The following is a 26,857-nucleotide window of genomic DNA, read 5'->3' on the forward strand; positions in this document are numbered from 1 at the left end:
CTTGTAATAATACCTCAACTCATGTCAGGACAGAAGTGGGAGTGTTGATTCCCCCTGCCCCATACTGAGTATTAAACCTAGGGCATCACATATATTGGGCAAGTGTTCTATACCAAGAAATACCACCACCGTCAGCCATGAGAGTGTTAATTTGCCATAATATTGAGAGGCTAGTTTGGAATGTAGGGTTACTTAAGGAAGATAAAATGGTGTCCCAACAATGAAACTTCTCCCTGGGTGTCTTTGGACAGCCACTGGCTTGTGAGAAAATGAGAAGGCATTCTTAATATGATTGAGGTGCAGAGAAATAAATGGGCATAACCCAGTCTCCAGTTGTATCATCTTTGCCCTGTGCCAAGGCCAGCTTGCAGCTTTGAGCTGAGGGTCACAGCGAAGCATTTTCTTGAACTGTCTTTGGAGATCCTGCCCCCAGGTCACCTCAGCTGTTCTACCAAGATTAATTTATATTACTTTTCAAAGGACCTGGCTGTCTCCTATGTGACAAGACTCCACCGAGAGATGGCTTGCAGCTACTCTGGGTGGGGACCCAACTCTTTGTCCCTGGCTTGCATGGAGAGAAGACCACTGCCACCCAATGGAAAGGTTTAAGTTCACTTACTGCATTTTTGGCAGCTTGCTTCTTGCTACATATAGGCAAAGACAAGCTCCAAACAATTAAAAAACAAACATATCAAATGAAAGACTATCTAGGATCTAATGGGTTATTAGATGATGACTTAACAAAAAAATTTAAAATAAAATATTTCATAGCCAACTGTGAACAGACAGAACAAATTCTTTTTGGCTATGTCTTCATCAGAGCAAGATTCTGTCCTCACAGCGTTGCTATTTGGGGATGGGTAATGGCTAATAGGAGCAATAGAACACCGACAGGTTATTTTTTCACGGTTCTGGACCAGGTTTCTCAGCATAATGCATTGTTGTGGCCCTCTGGGTCTGCGATTCTCTCTTGCCAAGCCTGTCTCATCAGTTGCCTGTTGTCCTGCAGATTTTTGAGACATCGGAATCCTAGCAACAGATCTCTCATTTAAGTGGGATGGCCTGATCACCAGTCTCCCACAGCTTGGTAAAACTTTTGTTCTTGTCAACCACAGAATATTTCTGGAGATTTTTTTTGTAGTGCCTGTTTTTTCTTCAATTTAGTAGAAAAAATGTACCTTGATTTCTGAATCTGAAATCAGAGGTTCAAACAGAATTTCTCCTCCTTGGAAGGTAAGACTGAAAGTATCTTCTCTATGTGGGGGGTCCTGTGTCTGGTTATTCTAGGCTTTTGTTTGTTTTGTTGATTTTACATTAAGCTATCAATAAGAGAAGATTAAAATACTTGTAGTCTTTGCATTATAAGAATTCACTAATTATACAAATTTTTTTCATAAATGATTTTTGTAAATGCATTATGTGTTTACATCATTTTGCCTTCTTTCTAGCCTGTCTTGTGACTTTTCCTTCCTCTCAAATCCATGGCCCCTTTATAAAAAATGTTATTTTTGCATATACCCATGTATGTGTGCATTAAATGAATAAATACAACCTGCTGTTTAGTGTTTAGTGTTACTTGTACGAATAGTTTTAGGGACGATCATTTTGTATAAGATAACCGACTAGGGGCTCAATTCCTGGGGAAGAATGACTCTCCAGCCATTCACTGCCTGGCGTTCTGCATTATGGACCTCCCTCATTATTTCCTCAGGTCTTCTTTTTTTTTAATTTATTTATTTATTAAGGATTTCTGCCTCCTCCCCTCAACCGCCTCCCATTTCCCTCCCCCTCCCCCGAGCAAGTCACCCTCCCTCATCTGCTCTAAGAGCAATCAGGGTTCCCTGACCTGTGGGAAGCCCAAGGACTGCCCACCTCTATCCAGGTCTCCTAAGGAGAGCATCCAAACTGCCTAGGCTCCCCCAAAGCCAGTACGTGCAGTAGGATCAAGAACCCACTGCGATTGTTCTTGAGTTCTCAGTATTTCTCATTGTCCTCTATGTTCAGCTAGTCTGGTTTTATCCCATGCTTTTTCAGACCCAGGCCAGCTGGCCTTGGTGAGTTCCCGATAGAACATCCCCATTGGTCTTCTTTAGGCAGCCATACTATGGAGAGTTCATGGTACAGCTTTCCTGTCGTCTGTAGACTGCACAACCTCCCAGAAGCTGTCTTGCTCCTCTGGCTTGCACGGCCTTTCCACCCCCACCTCTGTGTGATGTTTCCTGAACCTGTGGTGTATGGGTTGTTGTAGATATATCAGTTGGGGGTAGGCACCCCATTTTCTGCACTTTGACCAGGTTTGACTTTCTTTAATGGTTTGTCCTGCATTTTTTTCATTCATTGCCTCATAAATCTTATATATTTGCATCTTTTATTCTTAAAGGAAGATAGAGTTGTGTGTGTGTGTGTGTGTGTGTGTGTGTGTACACACACATGCATGTGGGTCCCCTCTAAGTCCATAAGAGAACATCGGATCTGCTGGAGCTGGAGCTATAAGTGTTTGTAAGTCATGCTGTGTGAATGCTGGGAACCAAGCTCAGTTCCTTTGCAAGAGCATCAAGGACTCGTAACCACTGATCCATTATTTTAGCCCGACTTTTTTCCCCTCTTAGTAACATGTAGTAAAATAAAAGCTTAGACGGTATAATAGACAGAAGACTATAACTTTTAAGATATTTTCCCCCCAATTCTAAAGGTAACAACAACAGCAGTCCTATATTCCAGGACTGGTTCTAAGGACACTCTCTGTGAACTAACTCCAATGTTCTGGGGGTAGTAACAGTTCTTGTCCCTTTCTTACAGTAGGAAGGAGGCCCAGTGATGGAGCCAGGGAGAGACTGTGAAATGCATAGCACTGTGGAAAGAGGCAGCGTGGGCAATCGGTTCCTATAGCCTGGCTTCTGGTTCCATTCCCCTCAGTTTTCACTCCATCAGCTTAATAACATAAAAAGGAGTTGGGGAAGTAACTTTTCCATGTTTCTACCATCCAAAGATGTTTGTGAAGGGGCAACATTTGAGACTTCACTATACGCACTTTCCAAGATATCACATGTGTGCAAACATAAAACAACCAATGCTTGGTAGCATCCCCTTCCTCCCACTGTGGTGCTTTCTAGGATCACAGCTCCTCTTCATTCTGCATCTTCATCGGCTCAATGTTCTGCTGCATGGAAGTACATAATTCCCAAGATCAAATTCTGGTTAAAAATAAATGCATGCGGTATTGGCAAATCTTCAGGAAATGACTGCATATTATTTTTAGGTGCGCATTTGGTTATCACCTTACAGGAGAGTCTGAGAATCCTGCCAGGGCGATGGAGGTTAGGCAAAGGAGAGGCTCATTTTTTTGTCTCTTTCCTGATCTCCTCAACTGCCCTCCAGAAAGACTGTCTTAAATTTTACTAACAACAGCAGTTAACAAAGGTGCCCATTTCCTGGGATACTCATACTTTGGGGTTATTATTATTCTCCCCACTCTATTTATTATACAAAAACCAGAGAACAATGTCAATGTACAATTTCTTGATTTACAAGTTCAAAAGGACTGAATACTGCACCCGTCAGTACCCTTTTCAGGGACAGCCACTTTTAACATAGTCTTGAGTAGCTTCCATAACTGGGTTACATTGACACAAAGACATGTGTGTGTACATGCACATGAAAAAATATGTGTGCAGTTTTTTATTTTTTGAAATTTTCATATGTGTATGGAATGTATCTTGGTTAGATCTACCCCCAGTCCCTCCCTCCAGCTCCCCTTGGACCCCTTCCACACATGTGTGTAACTAGTGGTGCCTAGATGCACATGGGTGTGAGGTCCTCTCTTGGGACATGGGCAACCCCAAAGAAAAACGACTCTCCTATCCTCAGCCATCAACTGTCAACAGTTCCTCAGCTAGAGGTGGGCCGTCAGGAGCCCTTCCCCACTTATGCCGGAATGTTTAGCCAGCTTGATCCCTTGCAGGTAACCACAGCAACTGTGAGTTTACGTGTGCGAGAACATGGCATGTTCAGTGTTTATGTGTGCGAGAACATGGCGTGTTGAGTGTTTGCGTGTGCGAGAACATGGCGTGTTTAGTGTTTACGTGTGCGAGAACATGGCGTGTTGAGTGTTTACGTGTGTGAGAACATGGCGTGTTGAGTGTTTACGTGTGCGAGAACATGGTGTGTTGAGTGTTTACGTGTGCGAGAACATGGCGTGTTGAGTATTTACGTGTGCGAGAACATGGCGTGTTGAGTGTTTACGTGTGCGAGAACATGGCATGTTGAGTGTTTACGTGTGCGAGAACATGGCGTGTTGAGTGTTTACGTGTGCGAGAACATGGCGTGTTGAGTGTTTACGTGTGTGAGAACATGGCATGTCCATTGCACTCCTCCCGTCCTCTAGCTCCTGCATCTTCCCACATCCTTTCCTGCAGTGTTCCCTGGGCCTGGGATGTGTGTGTGTGTAATAGAAATGTCTTGTCTATGACTGAGCACTCATGGTTGTTTATTCTTGGCACTTTAATAAGCTATTTTTATTAGATCCTTGATAATTTTGTGTACTGCGTTTGGATCATATTCACCCAAACTCCTCCCACATCTTCCCTAACCTCTCTATCCCCATTTTGTATCCTTTCTTTCTATCTCTCTTTTTTTGAATTAACTTTTTGACCTCTCTCTGTGCTGTCTGTATAAATCATTGTATGGGGCCAACCAGTGCAGAGTGGTCAACTACCAGACGCTGCACAGTTAGAGAAAATTGACATTTATCTCATCAAAAGTCATCCGCTGTCCATAAGGCTATAGTTTGGGATGGGGGCTCCTGAGACCATCTGCCTTCCATGCTAGAATGTTGACTGACTTCATCCTATGCAGGTCTTGTGAAAGCCACATCAATTTCTATGAGTGCATGCATGCAGATGTCTGGTCATACTCAGAAGACACTGTTTCACTCCAGCCTTCCCGACCTCTGGCTCTTTCAATCTTTACCCGCCTTCCTCTGCAATGGCTCCTGTAGAGATGGTCCCTGTGGAGGTCTCCTCCGGGAGAAGGTGTGATACAGACACCTGGTATGTGGTTGGGTCCCAGTACTTTTCATCCACAAACTGAAACAAACCGTGTGTGTCGTGTCGTTTTGTTCTTGCGGTCTCCATTTAGGCCTAAATCCTGGCAATTGCTCCATGCTTGTATACAAAGAATTATCTTATTAGTTTAAATATTGACTTAAAATTCTATTACAAAGGAATGGCTGCAGATATTAAGATGTTTATTGGTTATGGACATTTTGTTCTTTATAACTTACCTATTGGTATTCTTGGTTTTTTTTTTGGATTGTGATTTTAGTTATTTTGTTACTCATGTGATTTGCCAGTCTTTGTCATAAAAATATTACAATGCTCATGGCATGTTGTGGAAGGGAAGGTGGATAGATGCTCAGAACTGAGGATGGGGAGGCCCGCTATGCATCGCTATCTTTTGGGTCTGTCCATTGTAACTGTGAAGGCACAATGACTTCCTAAAAAACAAAAATAAACAAACAAATAACATGAAAGTAGGCAGGGAACTCACTGGGAAGAAGAAGGGGTCAGCACGAGGGGACGAGAGCAGGGAGTAGGGGCCCAATAGACATGATGTATAGTATACACCTAGGAGACTTCCCAAAACTCAAAGATGATAGAATGATTTCTACAGAGGTGACATTAAGAGAGACAATAAGGCAGGCCCCTAGCTTATAGAGTTGCAAGGACCAAATGAGCTGAGGGAGGTGGGTGATGGTGGTGATTTTTCCCATGTAAGCCCCAAATAATTGTACCAGTCTTGATGTGGCATCTTGTGGAGGTGTTTGATATGGCTTATTATTATTATTATTATTATGATGATGATGCTTGGGATAAAGGCGTGAAGTTCTGCTGTGCATTCGATCAGCCCAGACAGCCTTCTTCCCAGGGGTCTTTTACTAGTACCCAGAATGCTTTGTTCCTCTTCTGTGAAGATCCTTCCTCGCTCTCTCCCTCCTTCTCCCTTCCTTCTTCCACCTCTCCTTCTTCCCTTCCTCCTCCTTCCCTCCCTCCTTCCCTTCATCAACACAAAGAGATCCTCAGTCTACTCCTGAGTGTGTTTTGCCAGCCAGTGTGAGACTGTCTGCCACGTCATTGCTGTGACCTCTTCAAAGTGTTCCATATGCTATAAGCTGAGAATTTGTTTTCCCCTAAACCACTCTCAAATGACAAGGGTGCCCTTGCAGGCTGTGACATCAAACACTAGAAATCCCCATTTCCGAAATATAGCCTTGCCATAGATCAAGGCAAATGGTTGAATTTCATCTTTTTGCCTCACCCTTCCCAGGCCGGGCTCCTTTTGCCCATCATCTGTTTTGCGTATGCTGTATCCAGTTTTCTCTTCGTGGTTCTCATTTTCCCATTGTTTGTGTAGTACCTGCCATGTGAGATACCAGCGCTGGGTGTTTGGATGCTGTCTTCTCTTTTCTATAATTGGGGACTCAACTGATCACTTTAGATTCATGCAACAATGTCACCAGAGCTCCCGTATGCACAGGACACAAGTGTTCTCTGAGGATCTTTTCATTTCCTTCCTCTGACGAACTGGCCTGTGTATTTGAGCAGTGTCCTGGGTGGTTGGTCCCTGAAGATATCCCTTAACTAACAAGATGCTTCTTACCTCCCAGAGGTTCTCACTACACTCTCTCCTACTCCCTGGGAATATTCTTTCACACTGTTTTGAAGCTGCAGTAGTGATTTGGAAAGATTTATTTATTCATTTTCATTTCTTTTTTAAATTACATGTGCATACATGTATGTGTGACCATATGTGTGGGCGTGCCCACAGAGGTCAGAGTTTGTCAGATACCCCGGATCTGGAGTCACAGGAGATTGTGAACCGCCACCCAGCATGGGGGCTGGTGACTAAGTTCAGGTCCTCTGCGAGAACAGAGCATGCTTTTCACTGGCCCCTCTCCCCAGCTGCTCTTCAGCTGTTAAAATTTTGTGTGTATGAATGTGCGGTGTGTGCGCACGCTCAGGTGTAAGAATGTGCTGTGTGTGTGTGTGTGTGTGTGTGTGTGTGCACGCTCAGATGTATGAATGTGTGTTGTGTGTATGCATGCATGTGTGTGCGCACATGTTTGTATGCAGACCGGAAACTGATGTTGATCACTCCCTCCTACATTCTCCACTTTATTTTTGACACAAGGTTTCTCTTTGAGCCAGGGTTTCATTGCTTGGCCAGACTGGCTAGCCAGTGAGCTTGGGGAATCTGGCTGTCTCTCCCTGTCCCTCTGTCCTGGTTACAGAGGCACAGGACCACAGTGTTTGCATGAGTGCTGGCAATCTGACCTCAGGACTTCAAGCGTGTGTGAGACGTTTTCTGATGGAGGCATCTTCTTGGCCTCTCCTTGGTTGTTTCTGGTGACTCTATTTCCTATCACTTTTAAACCAAGCAGACCACGAGGACTTGTTTCTGACCTGCAGTTGGTTGTCTGTGCATGCACGTGTGCACAATCACCATGCCCAACTTTCTGCTTAATTCACAGAAACTATAACACTTCTACTTAGATAGATTTTTAGCATTGGCCTTCATCTCCTTGAACTCCAGGCTTTTAATGAAAGCGACCTCAAGGCTGTCGCCCTCTCCAAAGACCACCCACGCTTCAGAGGCGACCTCCCATGGTCCAGCTCTCTGTGGCCACCTGAGACATCCCGTGGCAGCTGCCAGCATAGATAGGACTGCAGCTGGTGGCCTGTCAACCTCCCAGCAGGCAGGATCCTCTAGAGGGAGGGCCCCACTTGGCTTCTGACCTGTGTCTCAGTCTTGGCACTTTCCCAGTGACTCACACAAGGTCTCTTCCCGCCCTCTGCCTCACGGCATCCTCGAATGCTGATTCTCGCCATCTCTCTGCCTGCCTTTTTTGCTTTGCTGCCCTTTCTTTCTTTCTTTCTTTCTTTCTTTCTTTCTTTCTTTCTTTCTTTCTTTCTTTCCTCCTTTTCCTTTACAAAGCATAGTAGACACTGCTTGTCCTAAAGACTTTTCCTTTTTAAAAATAGAGCTCACCAGGTTACCTTCATCGTTAGACTTTTGTGAGCAGTGCTGTAGTGTGCATGGGATGAAGCCTCTCCTTAACACGATGGCTTCTTTCTGTAGAAACCCAGAAGAGGACAGAGGAGGAATACGGTAGCTATATTGTTATCGAGTAGTTCCATGTAATGAAAGCTTCCCTCAAAGTTGACATGCGACTGGCTTTGAATTCCTGACCCCTCCTACCTCCATCCTCTAAGTGCAGAGACTATAGGCACGTGCCACTATGTCTTCTTTTCATTTAAAAATATTTTTAGTGTGTATGTGTATGTTTTTGTGAGCATATCATGTGTATGCGTGTATAGGTCGGACGTTGACACCAGGTGCTTTTATTTTTTTTGTAGATCTCTGCCTTACTTATTTATTATTTGTTTGTTTGTTGTTTGTTTTGAGGCAAGGTCTCATACTGTATGTGGAGTTCACACCGATTTAGCTTGGCTAGCTGCCAGCGAGTTCCCCCTCTTCTGTCTTCCCCTCCCTGGGCCTGGGATAGCAGGTGTAGGCTGCTTCATCTGGCTTTTTGTTTGGATGCTGCTGATCCAAACTCAGTCCTCATGGTTGTACCATAAGCACTTTATAGGCTGAGCCATCTCCATCTCCTTGGCCTCTGGATCTCATTTATAATGATTTGAGTGACTCCTGTGCTGGTTTCCCTGTGGGCTGAACCAGTCCTCATACATACAAGGAGCATCCAGGATTCCCTGATCTCAACATCTCCAGCTTGCTATGTTCAAGTCTTATACCCTTCCCTTCCCTTCCCTTCCCTTCCCTTCCCTTCCCTTCCCTTCCCTCCCTTCCTCCCTTTCCCCTCCCTCCCTTCTTCCCTTTCTTCCTTCCTTTCTTGCTCTCCTGGAACTTGCTTTGTAAACCAGGCTTTGAACTCACAGACATCCACCTGCCTCTGCCTCCTGAGTGCTGGGATTAAAGGCATGCTCCACCACCTCCGGTTTGTGCCTTCCGTTTCTTAACTGTGTGGTCTTCAAAAAGTTGCTTAACCTCTCTCTACCTCAGTTTCCCCTTTGGAACATGGGTCTGACAGGTATGAGGCTTACGCAGCATCTAGTGTGTACATTGAATTCAGTATATTAAAATCGCAATTAGGATAGCTAGACACATGTTGGGTAAATGTATGTTTTGTTCACTGATGGTAGTTTCTTCTAGAACAGTTTCTTCTTCTGCTTATAGAGGTGTTCAATAGTATTGCGTCAATGAATGAATGAAGCAATGAATGAGCTAGATGTGTCAGATACGAAGAAATATGTGATTTCTCTGCTAGACCTCATCAACTGGAAACAGAAGACAAAGATAATACGCTAATTAAATTGTTCTTAACGTGTTGGGGAGATGGTTCATCAGAAAATGCTCACCACGCAAGCATGGAGCATGGAGCTCTAGTACCATGTGAAAATCTAGGCGTGCAGTAGCTCCTGTGTGGGGAGATGGAGACAGGTGAATCCTTAGAGTGTTCAGGACAGTTAGTCTTGACAAACTGGGGCACTTCGGGTTTAGCGGGAGATCTTGTGGTGGTTTGAATGAGAAATGTCTCTCAGTTCATAGGCTCATGTGTTTGAACACCGAGTCCCTTGTTAGTGGTAGTGTCTGGGGAGGTTATGGAACCTTTAGTATATGGAGAAAACGTAACTGGATGTGGTCTTTGAGAGTTCATAGCCTAGCCCCCGCTTCCAGTCATCGCTCTGTTTCCCGCTTGAGGATGGAGATGTGATCCCATGATGCCACACTCTCCCTAGAGGGTGGACTCCAACCCTCAGAAACCGTAAGCCAGAATAAAAACTTTCATCTAGAGGTTGCTTTTGCCATGACATTTTATCACAGCAACTAGAAACAACTAATCCAGATCCCGTTTCAAAAAGTATTCAGTGGGAGGCAGTAGAGGAAGGCACCCAGCTTTCACCTCTGACCTCCGCACACTCTACACATAGGGACGTGTATACATGCGTCTCACACACAATTTTAAAACATGGAAGGGAGGGTTAGAGGACAATGGACGAGAGCGGCTGAGCCTTTAAGCCAAATGTGAGTAAGCACGCATGTAGCTGGTCCAAGTGAGTTTGTTTCTTTCCCCTTAGGTTTTCCAGATAGGCTGGGAGTTCTTCCCTAAATCTACTAAACAATCAAGGAATTGTCAGCTAATGGCTTCCATTTTCCAGTTTAGGAGTGTTCACTGTTGCTGCTCCTTTCTACAGCAATACTTTGCTTTTTTTCAGAGGTCCTCCTTGTGCTGACCCAGACAAATTCCTGCCTGAATCTTACCAGTCTCTACGTTACTCTTACACAGAGAGTGCCAGAAAGTTGCAGACCTAAAAGGCATCAGTCCATTTTGTATTACAAACTGGTTTTATATAGCCCCAGAGAAACCTTGCTCAATTCAAGGGACAATGTATCAGATCAGTTACCAGGGGACGATGGGCCTTGGGGGTTATATCTCAGTGCTTGCTCTGGCTTCAGACACCACACACATATGCACATCCACATGCACACGCACGCACACACATGCACACGCATGCACACGCATGTGCACGCCCACCCACATGCACACACATACACACGCATGCACACACATGTGCACACCCACCCACATGCACGCACGCATGCACACCCACATGCACACACATACACACGCATGCACACGCATGTGCACACCCACCCACATGCACACACATACACATGCATGCACACGCATGTGCACGCCCACCCACATGCACACACATACACATGCATGCACATGCATGTGCACACCCACCCACATGCACACACGCACACTCACATGCATTCACACACACACACCTTCGCTTATATCTTGTCATTTAAAAATAAAAGAAATGTTTAAATCAAACACATACTGGGTTAATTTAGATGGTAATTTTATTTTTAAATTTGTGTGTTGCTTATAATTTTAGGTATAGCTAATCAAGGGAATGATTACATCATCCCTGTAACAATGACTAAATTTTTTCCCATATGGGGTTTCAGTAATTTTCTTTAAAAGGTTGTTTTTATTTTGTATTTGTATCAGTTTATGTATTTTAGTGCAAATCCCCGTGTATCCAAACACAGGGTGCAGATGCTTATGAGGGCCGGCTTGATGCTATAGTGATCAAGACTTTATCTGATATGGTAAAGAAAACAGATGCGTGTATCCAGTAGACAGGTCGTTCCTACGGAGTCTATCCATAAGCCTGCAGCAGGCAACTCACTCTTACTAAGCCTGGTCATAAGTCTTCAGTGAAGAAATGTATACACTAGGGTGACCATATGAACTTCACTTAACTTAGACTAAAAAATATCATACGGGGGATATAAGTCAGTTAGTAAAAACACATTTTGCTCTTCCAGAGGAATCCAGTTTGGTTCCTAGCACCCACGTTGTGCAGCTCACAACCAATGCAACACTAGCTTCAGGGATCTGACAACCTCTGAATCACACACATACCACACACACACACACACACACACACACACACACACACACACACACACACCTCTTACTATGAGAGAGAACAATATGTTGTAATTTTCACTTTAAAAACTGGGACTTAGGTAAGGGAGGCGAGAGTAGGCTTAAGACCACAAATTAGCATTGTACAAGTTTCTCACCATCTCAGAGGTCTCATCGACAAGACAGAGCTAATATTGGGATGCTGTGTAGTCAGGGTTAGTCAGTTAGAGGAAGAGTGCCGAAAGAGAATGAATACATATTAGGGAAAGGGATTTACTAGATTGGCTACGGAGGAGGAGGTGCTGGCTAGTCTGCTGGTACCTGTGTGCATGTCAGAGGCTGGGGACCCATTACCTGCCCGGTTCAACAACTGGGTGCCTCAACAGTACCAAATTTGGTGTGGAAGGCCTGTAGGTCTCCTGAAGAGTGGCTGGTCTTCAGTTGTGTTGGGAGACAGAAAGAGCTGGGTACAAAAGCTAGCAAGGCACGGTGGCAGCGGCATTGTACTCAACAACAAGGAGCAAAGTAGAGCAGGCACAACAGCCCCCTCCCCAGGTTTTTAGAACTGAGCAGCTGGAGGTGCCGTACACTCCGGGGGTGGGGGCACCTCTGCTCGGTTATTCCTTCCTAGCAATGTCCTTACAGACCCACCCAGAGGCATGTCAACTGATTCCGGATCCGATCAGGTTGGCAATCAATACTAAATGTAAAAGAATATGCATAACCTGCCGTGGTAATGCCAGATATTGAGAAAGGGCTAAAGAGAGACTTTGTCGTTGATTTTCTAGCACAAACCGTGACTTCTTAGGCTAGTGACACCAGTTTTGAACTCCTCTGGTTATTTACACGGCCATCTCTTCTTCCCTGAAGGGCTTTGATGGGGGGCAAATCAAAGGTGTTTTCCTTTTAGTCACTCAGTGGCGGATGGATGGACAGAGGGATGGGCGGTTGTTCTGTACCCCGAAGGTTGTCAGATGGGGCATGCACAGGGAAGGCCAGCAGAGTCAGTGTGCACGCACAGAGAGCTTCTGGGTGGCAGCCAGTGTTTTTAGTGAATGAATCTCTGCCTCGACAAAAGGGTTGTGGGAAGCAAACGCGAACACATTCTTTTTTTTTTTATTACTACAGGATTGTCTCAGAGAGATAAGTGCATGGACCACCATTTTATTCGTGATGATAGATGGTTAAAAGTAACCACTGATATTTTTTTCTTCTCACCTACCTGGTCTCCTTTGATCTTTCTACCCCTGTCTACCTCTCTGTTTTCTGAAGATGAGTGTGAGGAGTGTGTGTAACCATGGTGGGATAGTACTTTCAAATACCGATGTCAGTTTTGTTGAGAGACTTTTTGCGTAACTTAAAATTCATCCATGGATGTGTAAAATGGACAGAGCTGTGCAGTCATTGCTAGACTCTAATCTAGAACATTCTCAACCCCCCCGCCCCCGCAGAGCCCTGGTTTGAGGTTTTCTGTGAAATGGAGTAATATAATACATGGTCTTTTAATCCAGTTTATTTTACTTACCATGATGTTTTTCAAGGCCCTTTCCACTGTACCCTTTATCAACTTTTTTTTTTATTAAGTAAGATCTGATGTATAAACGTCCGTCTTATTTTTCTTTTTTTATTAGCTTGCGGAGAACTTCATACAATGTGTTCTGATCCTATTCCTCTCCCCTCCCCCACCTTCCCCCAACTCTGCATGCCCTTCTGTACCTACACAACTTTGCATTTTCTCTCTCTCTCCCTTCCCCCCCTCTCTCTTTCTCTCTCTGTCAACCATCGAGTCCAATTTGTGCTGCCATGCACTCTTAGATGTGTGGCCCTAGTCTGGATGGTTATTGCTGTACAGGGCCACACTCTTTTTTTTTTTTTTTTCCTTTTTTTTTTAATTTATTTATTTATTAAGGATTTCTGCCTCCTCCCCGCAACCGCCTCCCATTTCCCTCCCCCTCCCCCGATCAAGTCACCCTCCCTAATCTGCTCGAAGAGCAATCAGGGTTCCCTGACCTGTGGGAAGCCCAAGGACTGCCCACCTCTATCCAGGTCTCCTAAGGTGAGCATCCAAACTGCCTAGGCTCCCCCAAAGCCAGTACGTGCAGTAGGCTCAAAAACCCTCTGCGATTGTTCTTGAGTTCTCAGTTTTGCATACAAATGGATGGAAATAGAAAACACTATCCTGAGTGAGGTAAGCCAGACGCAAAAAGAGGAACATGGGATGTACTCACTCATATTTGGGTTCTAGCCATAACTAACATTGGGCTTATAATGCATGTTCCTAGAGAAGCGAAATAAGAAGGTGAACCCAAAGACAAACACATAGGCATCCTCATAAATATTAACCTTCATCAGGCGATGAAAGGAGACAGAGACAGAGGAGCACGGGACAGAAATCTCAAGGTCCAAATCAGGAGCAGAAGGAGACGGAGCACGAGCAGGGCCACACTCTTAAACCGGATTCTCTCCCAGCCGCTATCAGTTGGGAACAGCTCCTCAGCTAGGGGTGGGACTCTATCCCCTGCTGGGACATTGTTTGGCTCCAGTCTGTGGAGGTCTTGTGCATGCTCAACCACTCTGAGTTCACACGCGTGACGGCACTGATGTGTCTGGAAACCCGCTGCTTCCTCATAGTCTTCCACCACCTCTGGCTCTTCCAGTCTTGATTCCCCCCCCCCCCCCCCAGTGATCTCTGAGCCAGGGCAGGGCAAGGTGTAATAGAGATGTCCATTTAGGGTTGAACACCCTCTAGTCTCTTTTTCTTTGCTCCTTGACCAATCTGTGTTAATTGTTACCGTCTGATGTGTCTGGAAACCCGCTGCTTCCTCATAGTATTCCACCACCTCTGGCTCTTCCAGTCTTGATTCCCCCCCCCCCCCCCCCCCCCCCCCCGCAGTGATCTCTGAGCCAGGGCAGGGCAAGGTGTAATAGAGATGTCCATTTAGGGTTGAACTCCCTCTAGTCTCTTTTTCTTTGCTCCTTGACCAATCTGTGTTAATTGTTACCGTCTGCAAATCGAAGCTTCTCTAACGAGGGTTGAAAGAGGCACTAAGCCATGCGTATAATGATAAATCATTAGAAGCTGGTTTACTATTATGTCCATTTAGCGGAACAACAATAGTAGGGCCCCTGGGATTGAACTCTGGTCGCCTGGCTTGGCAGCAACCATTTTTACCCACTGAGCCATGTCAGCCCCTTTCTAGGGGTCTTAAAGGGACTCTTTAGAGCCACCAGAAAGCCACCACGGAGTTAAACCATTTCCTAGCTTTTCGGTGACAATTTTAAATGGCTGGGTATCATTTTTCCAGGCCCTTCCAAAGTGGTTTGCCTTCAAGGTGAGAAACAATGGCGGATTTTCCTGAAGTTAAGTCCTCTTCTAATGCTGACCCTAAAATAAGACCTTTTCAGGCAGATTTTGTTTGCTCTAAACATGTAATTTCCGAAGAGACAAGATTTGAGAAGTCTGTGCCAATCAGGTTGCCTTTGTTCTGGAAACTAGTCCTAATTTTGAGGCCGTGATTTAAAAAAAAGAAAGAAAAAAGAAAGAAAACAAAACAACACACTTTCTCAATGGGAAAACAAAGGCCAGGCAGGGCTGAGGGTGTTCACACTGCCTCTGTAAACGTTTATTCTAAGAGCTGAATGTTGACTCGAGGAGAAACCTGGAAAACTAAGCCAAGTAAAGATAAAAAAAAAACAACACCAAAGCAAAACCACTGCAAACAAAACCCAAGCAGCTACTTCCATATGAACTGCAGTGTAAACATCGCCCCTGAGACCTGGAGCTTAACTGGCCTCATCCCTAATACCCATGCCCACAGACCTGCATTTGGACAGTTTGGGTATTTAAGGAGACACGTTCATCAACTGGGCATCAGCAAGAGCGGCCTCAGGTTTTGTCTGAACTCTGCTTTTCCATATCACTCTAGACAAACGTGCCTAAAATATGTGATGTAGGTTTCTTTAGGGGAAGGCTAGCTATAGGGGTTGTTGTGGGCCCTACGATCTGTCATAGCCATGAGACGGCAAGTATATTCTCATTTGCATAATGTTTAAGCTGAGCTGGTCCCTAATTCTGGGGAAGGGAAAGACCCATGAAGAGTAAACAGGATCATTTTAGAGATACTACTTTTGGAGTTTTTCCTTCTCGCTTGTTACTAATAGTTTGTTTCTAATAATTTGCCATCATACAACATATCCAGGACAGACAGCCAAGATCCTAGGGGTCTTGGGAAATGAATGAGACCAACGAAGTTTCTGGAAAAGTTTTTCCAGCTCTTGAGTGTTTTCTGAAATCATTGCTGGGGAGAATCGTTTCAATGTAGGTTTTAAGTGCTGGCATATTTGAATGAAGCTGTGAATTTAGGAATACCAAACCAAGCCAGGCGGTGGTGGCGCACGCCTTTAGTCCCAGCACTTGGGAGGCAGAGGCAGGCGGATCTCTGTGAGTTTGAGGCCAGCCTGGTCTACAAGAGCTAGTTCCAGGATAGGTCCCAAAGCTACAGAGAAACCCCATCTTGGGGAAAAAAAAGGAATACCAAACAAAATGACCCAAACAGAAAGAGTTCCTCTGTAAGCCAGGGGACTTAAATGATAAAAATACAATCCAGTTTATAGTAAACCAGCAGCATTCTCAGAACAAACAGTCTACACAAATGCAACAGCTAATCTCAGGCCACAATACTTCCCCAAAATGTAGTGCGCCAGCCAGGTGGCACGCTGGCAAGAAAGCCACCGAGAGTGTAGTAGTGACATTTCATTTTGTCACCAGGACTACATGGTTCAGGGCTTCAGGCAGCATTCTGTAAAGGGCTGCTCCTATACTCACGTCATTGAGACTTAAATTGCTCACCATGCATTGCAGAGGTCCGCATTCTCTCCCAGTGACCTCTCTAAGATTTCTGTATGTTGAAGTGATGGGCTGGACTTCCAGTGTTGGTTGGCACATTTTAGAGATGAGGCTCTAGCAGAAGACAGCCAATAGCACCCCACTCCCCATGCCGGTGTAGCAGCCACCTAGCAACAGGGGCTTTTAGCGGCTACCGGATTTGCTAAAAGCAGTCACTCCAATTAGCAGTAAGAGCCGTGCACCTGGCGTTACTCGGAATTCTGCCTCTCTTAAGGATGATTTTTAATGTAATCTATTTGTACTTTAAATAACAAAAAACTTACTCAGTCTTTGGAGGGGGTATATAAAAAAAAACTAGCAAAGGTGCATGGAGCCTTTCAGAATTGATTACTGATATAGAATGTGTGGGGTGTGTGCTTGCTGAATGATTCTTTCCAACAGCAGAATTTGGAAATGTTGTTTTCTCATGGTTCCCTTCCTGACTTTGACTATGATCATATTGATACTGTAGTTGTCTCCGTAGAAATTCTAGCACTGCCCCAGGCTCCCGACAGGAGTGGGCTTTGCCGCCAGACTTGTCACCGGGGAGAATAAAAACGATAGCTCTGAGCTGCAAACACGTAGCAAAAGCGGTTTCTCTTCAACTCCCGTTGCAAGATGTCAAACCAATACAATGGCAGGAGCTGCACCATACTGTCAAAATGCTGCAGTCGGCCTGGCGAGACAGCCAGCAGGTAGAGGCACTTGCCGCACAAGCTGCGAGACTGGAGTTCGATGCCCAGAAACAGAGAAGGTGGAAGGAGAGAAGAGAATTGACTCCACCACGTCATCCTCCATCTCCACATGTGCAGGGTGCCCATACACACCCCTCCCATACACACTAAAAACATGCTATTGTCAATGTCTAACGTTTAAAAAACATTTTTCTTTTTTAAACATTTGGTACCCCCCTTCTATGTTTTTTTTTCTATCATAAAATGCTCCTGGGTGTTTTGGATATTATGATGACTTTCTTGTAGTTTTTTTTCTTTTAAAAAAATATTTATTTATGTGTATGTGTGTGTGTGAGAGAGTGTATGTATGTGCACCACGCTCATGTAGGAGTCTATAGAGATCAAAAAAGGACACTGGAGCCGCTGGAACTGGAGTTACAAGTGGTTGTGCATCTCCATGTGGGTGCAGGGAATGGAACCCAGGTCTCCGTAAAGAGCAGAACCATTCTTAGCCCCTGTACTATATTTCCATTCCCCTTCTGTTCTCTGTTCTGAGTGCTTAAAAACAAAACAAAACCACAACAGCATCTGCTGAGTCAATATTTTCCAGGACTCCTAGGTTTTAGGAAGAGTGATAGAGTACATCTCTTCCCTTATTCTTGTGTTTTGAAAGCCTAAACCACCTAAAATAATCAATCACCTCTACTGTTGAACCTTCAGAAGCTCTATTGGCTCCTCGCATCCTGGGATTCACCCTCATTCTTTAATGGGCTTAGTCCACTGATATCATAGTCACTGTCTGGTTTCTGCATCTGCTGACATTCCTTTCATCTCGGATTGTGACCTCCCACAGAAAGGGTCCAAACCACATTGATTTGCACTGCTAACCATTGAGAAGCAGACAAGCTTTCTTACATAGAAAGCACTTTGGGAAAATTCTTGAAGTTGCAAGTTCTCCAAATTTGTTCTCTAACTGATTTCTAATGGGTCGGCTCCCACCAGTTTGGGTGCACAGATATTGCCAACAGGGCTTGTTGACTGAAAATGGATTCTCTAGGTGAGATGAAAGTTTGGCAAGATTTTGTTGGCATGGGATTTCTAGGTTGTGCCATTCCTGGTTTATGTGTGAAATTATGGAAATCCGTGGTTAAGTTTCCAAACTACAGCTTCTCTCTATCCCCTCTTTTACCAGTTTTTGCACCTGCCCATCTTCCCTATTTCCCTCCTGTTTTCAGAATTCCTTATGCTGCCTCCATGTTGTGGATCTGCTCTGTGGAATGAGTGAAATGTTCTAACTTAGACCAAATTGTTTAGGACGGTGCAGAACAGAGATGCGGGGAGTCAAAGTTGAGGAATTGGAAACAGTCATGTAGTCACTGAATGTCTTTTGGGACTGGCAAGCAAACTGAGAACAAAATGTAGCTTCAGGAAAGTCTGTGGCAATAAATGTGTGCATTAGTTATGATCTGGTAAAGGAATTTAAGTTTATTATTAATAAAGAAAAAATAAAGCCACCTGTAACTTCCAGAGTCTAGAAAAAAATGAAATATTGTTGTACCTCACATACATGTAACTTCCCACTGTTAGCTAAAAGGTTTGCTACCAAGTCAGTCACTGAAGAGAATGAAAATATGCTCATCTGTCTATCATCATTTGTGATTCTTTTCTTTGGTAAGAGTTCAAAGAGAATGCTACTTCTATCCAGCTTTTGGCCTGTGGAGTAAGATTTATGAGACAAAAAATAATTAAAGATGATAATGCTTCCCCCAACAACTTCTGATTGTTTAGCCCGAGCTTGTTTGATTTCTTTCGTGAAAGCTAGTTGCCATGTAGACACTTGGTCTCTATTGATGTTACTTGTGACAGATGCCAAGTCTGGTGCCAATCCGCAATCCTTATCTTATTTCATTTAATTAGCCACCGTGGGTCACTCTAGTCATCTGGAGACCTTTCTTCTTGGTTGCACCTTCTCAGTCTCCAAACCCAGAGTCCTCAGAGTCTCTTAGGAGGGACTTCCTGGGGCCCTGTCTCTCCCTCTTCCTCCTTGTATCCTTCACACCTGGTGTCAGGGCTGTAAGCAACCGCCATGGCTCGCTTTCCTTTTGAATTCTATAACCTGTCATCCATCCAGCTGCCCTCTTGCCACCCTTGCCGGGCTTTCTAAAGCTTTCTTATGTATTATGTGTCTAAGGCAAGTTCCTAGTCTCTCTTGGAAGGCCCTCGTCACACAATGGGTCTCACTTTGATTTGTAGAAGGTCCTTTCTCCCAGGGATCAGCCAAACGTGGGGGATCATCCTCAGCCCCACAGCTCTGCGCTGCTCACCCAGGCAGCAGAGCTTCTTTTGGTATTGTAAGAAGGCATCTAGAATGTAGCCCACCGCTGGCATCCCCCTGTCTCATTCCAGCTTTCACATTTTTGCTGTCCGGAACATTATGTCACCTTGGAACCGCTTTTTTTTTTTTTTATTTCCTTCCTGCTAGGAAGCAGCCAGCTCTGTCACAGAAAAATGGAAGCCAGGTGATATCAGGACTATTTAGGGTCTCCCAGTTACCTCTGAGTTCACTCAAGGAAAAGTGCCCCCACCCTCATTCCGTGGGCCATATTATTCCTTTTTTCTCCATCTTTCTTCATTTCCCCCCTCTTCTTTCTCTCTCTCACTCCACCCTTCCTCTGTCTCCCTTCTTTTTCTCTTCCTTCCTTCTTTCTTCCACTCCCTCCCTCCTTCCTTCTCCCCTTTCTTTCTGTCAGTGTCTTATTCCATAGCTCAGGCTAGCCCCAAACTCCTGACCCTCCTGCCTTGGTCTCCCACACATGGAGGTTACAGTTTGTGCTAATGCATCTGGCTTCCCTTGGACTTCTTACAGGTTTGTGCTCTCTCTGCTTTAGGGTCCTGGTCTCTTTGGCCGCCGGTTGGATGTGATGGATGCTCTTCTGATCCAGAACTTGCCCATTTGCTGTCTCTTCAAACTCACCCCTTGTTTCTTTTTCTCCATGAGGTAATGATTTCAGTTTCACCTTGATTATGTTACCTGAAGTAGCAACTTTTTTCTGCATCCCCCTACTCTTATATGTTACTCAATTATTTATTCATTTATATATTTTCATCATCTTCTAACCTGCAGTATTTTATTTTACTTATCCAATGCCCTAAAGCAGAATGGAACGTCTATAAGGGCAGAATTCTGTTTTGTCCAACTCTTTGTTACTAATATTTAGGACTTAAGCTGGCATGTAGTTAGGCATTCAATTTATGTTTCTTTTTTTTTTGAACAAGTTGAGAATAATATGTGATATTTCTTAGCATAAACTAAGTGGCATAGTAGATTATTATTTGATTCAAGGAGCAGGAAGAGATGTTTGTGGGAAGGTCAAGGCTTGCAGAAGCCTTCCCTAGCATCCAGGTTGAACTCAGTTCATCTGACCACTTCAGTGGGCTCCGCCATCCCCTTCTCAATCCTCCTTGTCTGGTTGAATGCACCTTCTATTATTACTAAGGCTATTTTACAGTTCTGTTAAAAACCATTTAAAATTACAAAACAAGACGGTATTGCGTTAACTCTGACCTTACAAGACCCTGGGTTTTATAACTGTTTAGAGAAAATGTGGAAAGGTTGAGTGTGTTTGCCGGCCCCAGTCATTCTATTACTCATCCCTATAAAGAGGTTTCAAAGCACATATTAAAAAGATTCCATCTCTCTTGTCTCGTACTTTTCTTCTCATCTTCCTTCCTCGGGTTTCAAAAGGTCCGAGGGTCTGGAGGTAGAGCGCTAGAGCAGGCTGGCTTGGAGCTGGCCTCAGTCCGCAGGTCCTGACCCGGAGTCACTGCTCTGATGGCTGCTCAGCGCAGGGGCCAGTGCACGCTTATGGTGAGCAAGCCCTCGGTGGCTGCTGTTCTGCCCAGGGTAGCTGTCCCTTGTGGCCCTTTGCTTGTTTGTACTTCCACAGATGTGTTTCCCCATATCCAGCTAGGGCTAGCGCTGCAGCCGAGATGCCTCAGGGTGTGGAATGGGAAAACTGGGGTGGCAGGTAGCTTTCCAGAAAACATCCTAGGCCAGGGATGACATCACCCATTTCCCATAGTACCACAGTGGGATGACCTTGAGGAGCCGAGGTTATTTCGAGGGCCCCATGCAGGTCAGGATTTGCCTTCAACTGCATCCCCAAACCAGGCAGGGACTCTGTAAACTTGGCATCAATCACCTACTGGGGACCTCACAGTGGTCGAATTCTGTGATCTCCAGAATCCCCCAGAGTGTCGCATGTTTGTAGGATCCAAACTGTTTGCCGTTCTGCACCCTGACTGGTTAGTGTTCGGTAGAGACAAATGCATGTGTGAAATTTAGTGGAGATTTGTGTGTAATTTTGTTAGTCATAGGCTGGCTTGTTTTGTTTTCCTAAACAGAGCAGGCAAATATGCTAAAATGCCAACAGCTTTTTTACTACCTGTGTCTCACAGGGTCCCTCTCTATCAGGGCTACTTCAAATATCCCTGTCGCCTCTGTTCCTTTTCATGCATTTACTTAACCGGCTTCAACCGATGTGTTCTTTCTAATTCGTTCTGTCGTGATTCAGGAGAAGCAACAGTAATGACACATTTAGAATCAGAAAATTGTAGCGCGTTTGAGCTACAGAGGACATTGGAGAACACCTCACCCAATCACATCCCCCCCGAAGAGGAGAGTGGGGTGAAGAGGGGCAGTGACTCACCCGAGCTCCCACACTGACTTTCTCGCAGGGTTAAACATCCGAAGCTGCGTCTTCTAATCTCCTGTGAGTGTTCTTGTTGCCGGAGCGAGTTAAAATGAAAATGACCATAAACCCGGGAGCAGCAGCCTCCACCGTAACAGCAATAATGACAAACTCATCCGAATAGACTCTGTGGTCTAGAAAACCAAACAAAGTATTCCTGGGATTTCCACTGCATGAAACAGAACGAGCTTGCTAAGGGGTTACCACTGTGTTTAAAATGTTTATTGTCGTGTGTGTGGATGTGTACGGGTGGATCCACGCACGTGTCATAGTCCTTATGGGGTGGTCAGTTCTGTAGGGTTGGCTCTCTCCTTCCACACGGGTTCCTGGGCTAGAACTCAGGTGGAAACCATCACCCACTCACAAAAGGAAAGCGGCAGGATTTGGGTTTGCTTTGTTTGGCCGTTGCTGGTGCCTTTTCAGTGTTCATAGCATGAGTATCTTCACACCTGATGGGTGTTAGTTTGCGGTTACTGACTGACGGTGTGGTAGGGCTCTCCATGGCATTAGAGAGCTTATGACCAGAGCAGGGTTCCCCAAGGCTGCAAAATGCAGAGATGTGCAGTCATGGCAGCCTCTTCTTGGTTTTTGCACCAGAAGAGGGTTGGTAGCTAGAAGAAAAGCAAGCCGAGGGTATTAGCCACAGTACAGTCCCTTGTAAGACACGGACCTCCATTCATTCTTGAATTCAGCCAACATGCAGTGACAAGTCCCAAGAGATAGCCAGACTTCAAGGTGGAAGGTTTGGGAGCCAGACAGAAGATTCAAATACACTGTGCTAAGTACAATTTGTCTTCACCTCAGGGAGATAGTGTGGTCTCGGAGAGACACCTATGCCTGGAATATTTCTGCAGTTTGGGTAAGGGAGGAAAGGGCAGCCATGGGCGTGGAAGGATAGAGGCTGAGAGCAGCAGGCGACACACAGGCTTCGTGGCGGCTGGAGTACCAGCACGCTGGTCCACTTTCGTGCTTTACTTTCTGCATTGGCAAGGAACGAACCCAAGGTACTGCTCTGTGTTAAGGGCCAGTCTGGCCAGGAAGGGCTCCCGACAGTTTTGCTGTGTGTAGGACTGAGGAGGTTCCTGGAAGGCAAGACTTTTAATTCTCATACCAGGACTGTCTTGGGCAAACAGAGCAGGACGGTTGGACAGCCTATCTTAGTGGGCATCTGCCAACTTAATCGAGGGCCCGTCTGCTTTGTTTTGTTTTATTTTCCTGTTGGGTAACAGATAAACTTGTTAACAATGGGATATGAAAAAGAAGGAGGGAGGGACAAGGTACTTGTAGACTGGAAAAAAACATATGTGGTAACAGATGTGTCTATACGGTGGAAGAGGAGGACTTCAGACACTAAGGACCAGGGAGGGACCAGGGAGCGAGCATACACTGGGCTCTTGAGTATGAAAACCAGTGAGAGATGGCATCTATCTATCTATCTATCTATCTATCTATCTATCTATCTATCTATCTATCTATCATCTATCTATCTAATATCTATCTATCTATCTATCTATCATCTATCTATCTATCTATCTATCTATCTATCTATCTATCTATCTATCTATCATCTATCTATCTATCTATCAATCATCTATCTATCTATCTATCTATCTATCTATCTATCATCTATCTATCTAATATCTATCTATCTATCTATCTATCTATCTATCTATCTATCTATCTATCATCTATCTATCTATCTATCTATCTATCTATCTATCTATCTAATCTCCTTCTGTCTATCTATCCATCCTTCCATCTACCTATCACCTATTTCCATTCTTCCTTCCTCCCTTCTTCCATCCTTCTTTCTCTTCTTCCCTCCTTCCTTCTCTCCCCCTTCCTTCCTTCCACTTATATATCCATCCTTCTACCCATCATCCATCTATCTGTTTATCTATCTATTGACCTACCTTCATGACTGATATATCTGTAGATCTATAGAGGGGGTCAATCTGGAGCCGTAATGTTGGAAATTTATGGGAGAAATGGAACAGGAAATAACTTTAATCGAATTTCTATAAAAAAAAACCCCTGTCATTCCTGTCAGCAGTTCATTAACTCTGATGAAGATGATCATGTGATTGACTTCATTAAAATTAGATTTCCTGCCATTTAAAGATATTCATTAGCCACGGTGATAATCATTGAAGGTGGAATTGGGTGATTTCCTCTAGAATTTGTGTTATATTAACCTATTCAAATCCCACGGCTTGCTACATGCTTTAAAAATGAATTTTGCTTCTAGGGCATAGTGGCATAAATGTGCAATCTCAGCACTTGGGGGCGGAATCAGGAGGGTAAAGTTCAAGGTCAGCTTCAGCTACACAGTGCATTTGAAGCCAGCTGGGGCAAATGCGAAATTCTGTCTTAAAACAAAACAAGTTTGTCTTCCAGGGTGGAGTGGCAGATGCCTACACTCTTGGTACTCAGAGGTTACGGGAGAGGCGGCTTCATGAGTTTCAAGCTATATTGTATTATGTAATGAGGCTTTGTCCCCCTAAATAAAACAAAATAAAGGCAAGATTGATTTTGAGAGCAAAAAGGACATTTGTAAACAGAGTACTTCAGGTAGCTATGTTAGAATGACAAACCTTACCTATCTCTTTTCTCTGACTTCAAATCAATTAGAATAGCACCATGTTATAGAAACATACCAGTCACCTGGCAACTACATTTTAAAAAGCGCATGTGTGCATGTGTGCATGTGTGTGTGTTAGAGAGAGACTAATAAAACCAAACTTAATAATGTATTTAAAACAAAAAGATACACTTAAACATCAAAATTCTAATACCAAATCACCATAGAGAATTATTGAGATGTACTGCTTTTTCTTTTTTGCTGTGTACGGTCTGTAACTCTGTGTTCTTTTCATTTACAAAGCATTCCCAACTCAAATACAAACTATTTATTAGGGATATTTGACCTGAACACAGTTTTTTTTTTAAGTTCAGATATTTGAAAAAAGTAGGTTGATAAATAAGAATCATTGGAAGCATTTTTCAGTTTTTAATGATTGGCTTGCATGGCAGCTTGAAACCTCAAATGAAGTTGATTAACAAAACCCAAAGGGTTATGAATAGTAACTTATAATGGCTTATTCAAGTGCTCACTCACAAGAAAACTAGTACTCCAAGTATTATAAGCCGTGTAATTGGTGTTTAGTAGAAATAAGCACACAGCATGTGTCTCTTCATATATATGAATATACATATATCTGGATATATGTATATACATATCTGTTACTTCTCTGAATATATGTATATTCATATCTCAAATATTTGCTATAAGCCCCATGGCAATTAGCAACTACAAAATTGTATAAAGTCTTACAGATTCTGTTAGATTGATATCCTACTTATATTGCCTTGAGAATCAAGCATGACATAATGGCAATATATTTTGTGATAATACCGCTCTGACCATACCATCAGAGCTTGAAAGTGCTAGTCAGTGTCCTTTAATTATGGATCAGCAGTTCCAAGCTAAATTTTATAACAGTCTTTGCCCACAAAGGGTCAGCATACTATTTTGATCACTTTCAAATAAAAAAATGCTATAGCTGATTGAAAAGTGGTAGAACCAAACTAAACCCTTAGGCCTAAGAATGAGAAAGACTTCAGAGGACCACCCACATTTCAAACACTTGCTAGCCACAGGCTTATGCAGAATAGGACAGCAAGGACAGAGATCATATTAGGTTTAGGAACTTGAAAGCGGTCACCCTTTAGTGACCTTTAGTCTTTTCTGTGGCTTGCCACTTCCTCTCTCTGCCCCCACCCCAACTTTTCTGTGGATAGTAGTTCTGTGTCCTGCCTGTAGATGGCAGCACTTTCTTCTCGAAGTTAGGAGGCCTTCTTAGCACTTAGATTCCTACAGTTTTCATAGAAAGAATCATTCTCTAGAAAATTCTTTGGAAACACAGGTCAGAATATTTCCAGTTTCACTGTGATTCTGCCATTGGGTTGGGAGAGAATCCGTTTGCCTTCTGCCTGGAGAACAGCTCACAGCTCAGTGTAGAGGGAGGCCGAGGAGATTTCAGGCGTCCAACTTAAAACCCTTCGCATTCCTGTGGTCACCCAGAGCCACCCCTTACGCAGCGACCAGAGTGGACACTCCCACGCTGTGACAATAACTCTGCTTTCACTTTGCACTGAACTTTGTAACCGGGTTTTTAAGGACTCCTACAGAACCTGACATTACATATATATGCTATCCACATCTGGTATTAAGGGGACCTAATATAGTATAATTAAGGTTAATATTTTAGAAATTCATTCACATTTAGAAGTACCCTTCTCCTGTCCTTCACATCACGTTGGTGATAAGGTAAGAGAACATTATGTAAGGAATGAAGCGTCGAGGAAAGAGATGGAGGATTCAGTTGGTCTCCCAAGGGTTGGCATACATCTGTGCCCAGCACTTGAATCCTGTGTGGAAGCCAAAAAAACTGTGGACTGATGTCTTGATCCTTTTTGACTGACAGCTTAAAATTACAGGCTCTGTTTTTCTGTAATTTTACTCATTCTGTTTCCCCAGTACAGCTTCAATGCTCTATTTGAATTTTAATCATAATTTTTCTTAGTTGAGCTTCACGCCAACATTGTGCTGTACCTGGTATAATGCGTTTAAAGTGCTATGCTTTTGACTCAAGAAAAAAAAATCACTGTTTTCTTATTGCATTCTTTAATTCTTTTGAGCCTATGAGATGGATGATTAATGGCTTGGAGAAGAGAGAGAAGATGGGAGAGAGGGGGAGATGACTTTACCCAAGCTTGCACACATCAGTAGATCAATTAAGTCCTTTGTCATACATTTGCTTAATATTAACCTTTATAAACTATGGAGCATTTTTTAAGATGAAGGAACTGGGTTAAGAGAGAATCGATCTTTGCCATCTTGTGAATGATGGACTCAGTAGAGAAAATTCGACTGGCGTGTTTTTCTGCCTTTGGTTTCCAATGGAGACTCCTTCCAAGGACTCGCTGCATATAAAGGCACTGGAGAACAGAAAATATG

The 26,857-nt window shown here is 44.0% G+C and overlaps 1 protein-coding gene across 2 annotated transcripts in view; it reads left to right on the plus strand.

Moving 5' to 3' along the window:
- Esr1 (estrogen receptor 1) overlaps positions 1-26,857 on the plus strand; it is a 349,292-nt gene that overhangs the window by 34,475 nt on the left and 287,960 nt on the right. The window contains exon 2 of one of the 2 annotated variants that reach the window (XM_075949852.1): positions 19,975-20,084. The exons of the other annotated variant lie outside the window; for it this stretch is intronic. The gene's annotated coding sequence lies outside the window, so the exon portion shown is untranslated. The remainder of the gene's footprint in view (positions 1-19,974; positions 20,085-26,857) is intronic. 2 annotated transcript variants of the gene reach the window in all.

Source organism: Microtus pennsylvanicus, chromosome 1, assembly GCF_037038515.1.
Source record: "Microtus pennsylvanicus isolate mMicPen1 chromosome 1, mMicPen1.hap1, whole genome shotgun sequence".
Classification (NCBI taxonomy): Eukaryota; Metazoa; Chordata; class Mammalia; order Rodentia; family Cricetidae; genus Microtus; species Microtus pennsylvanicus.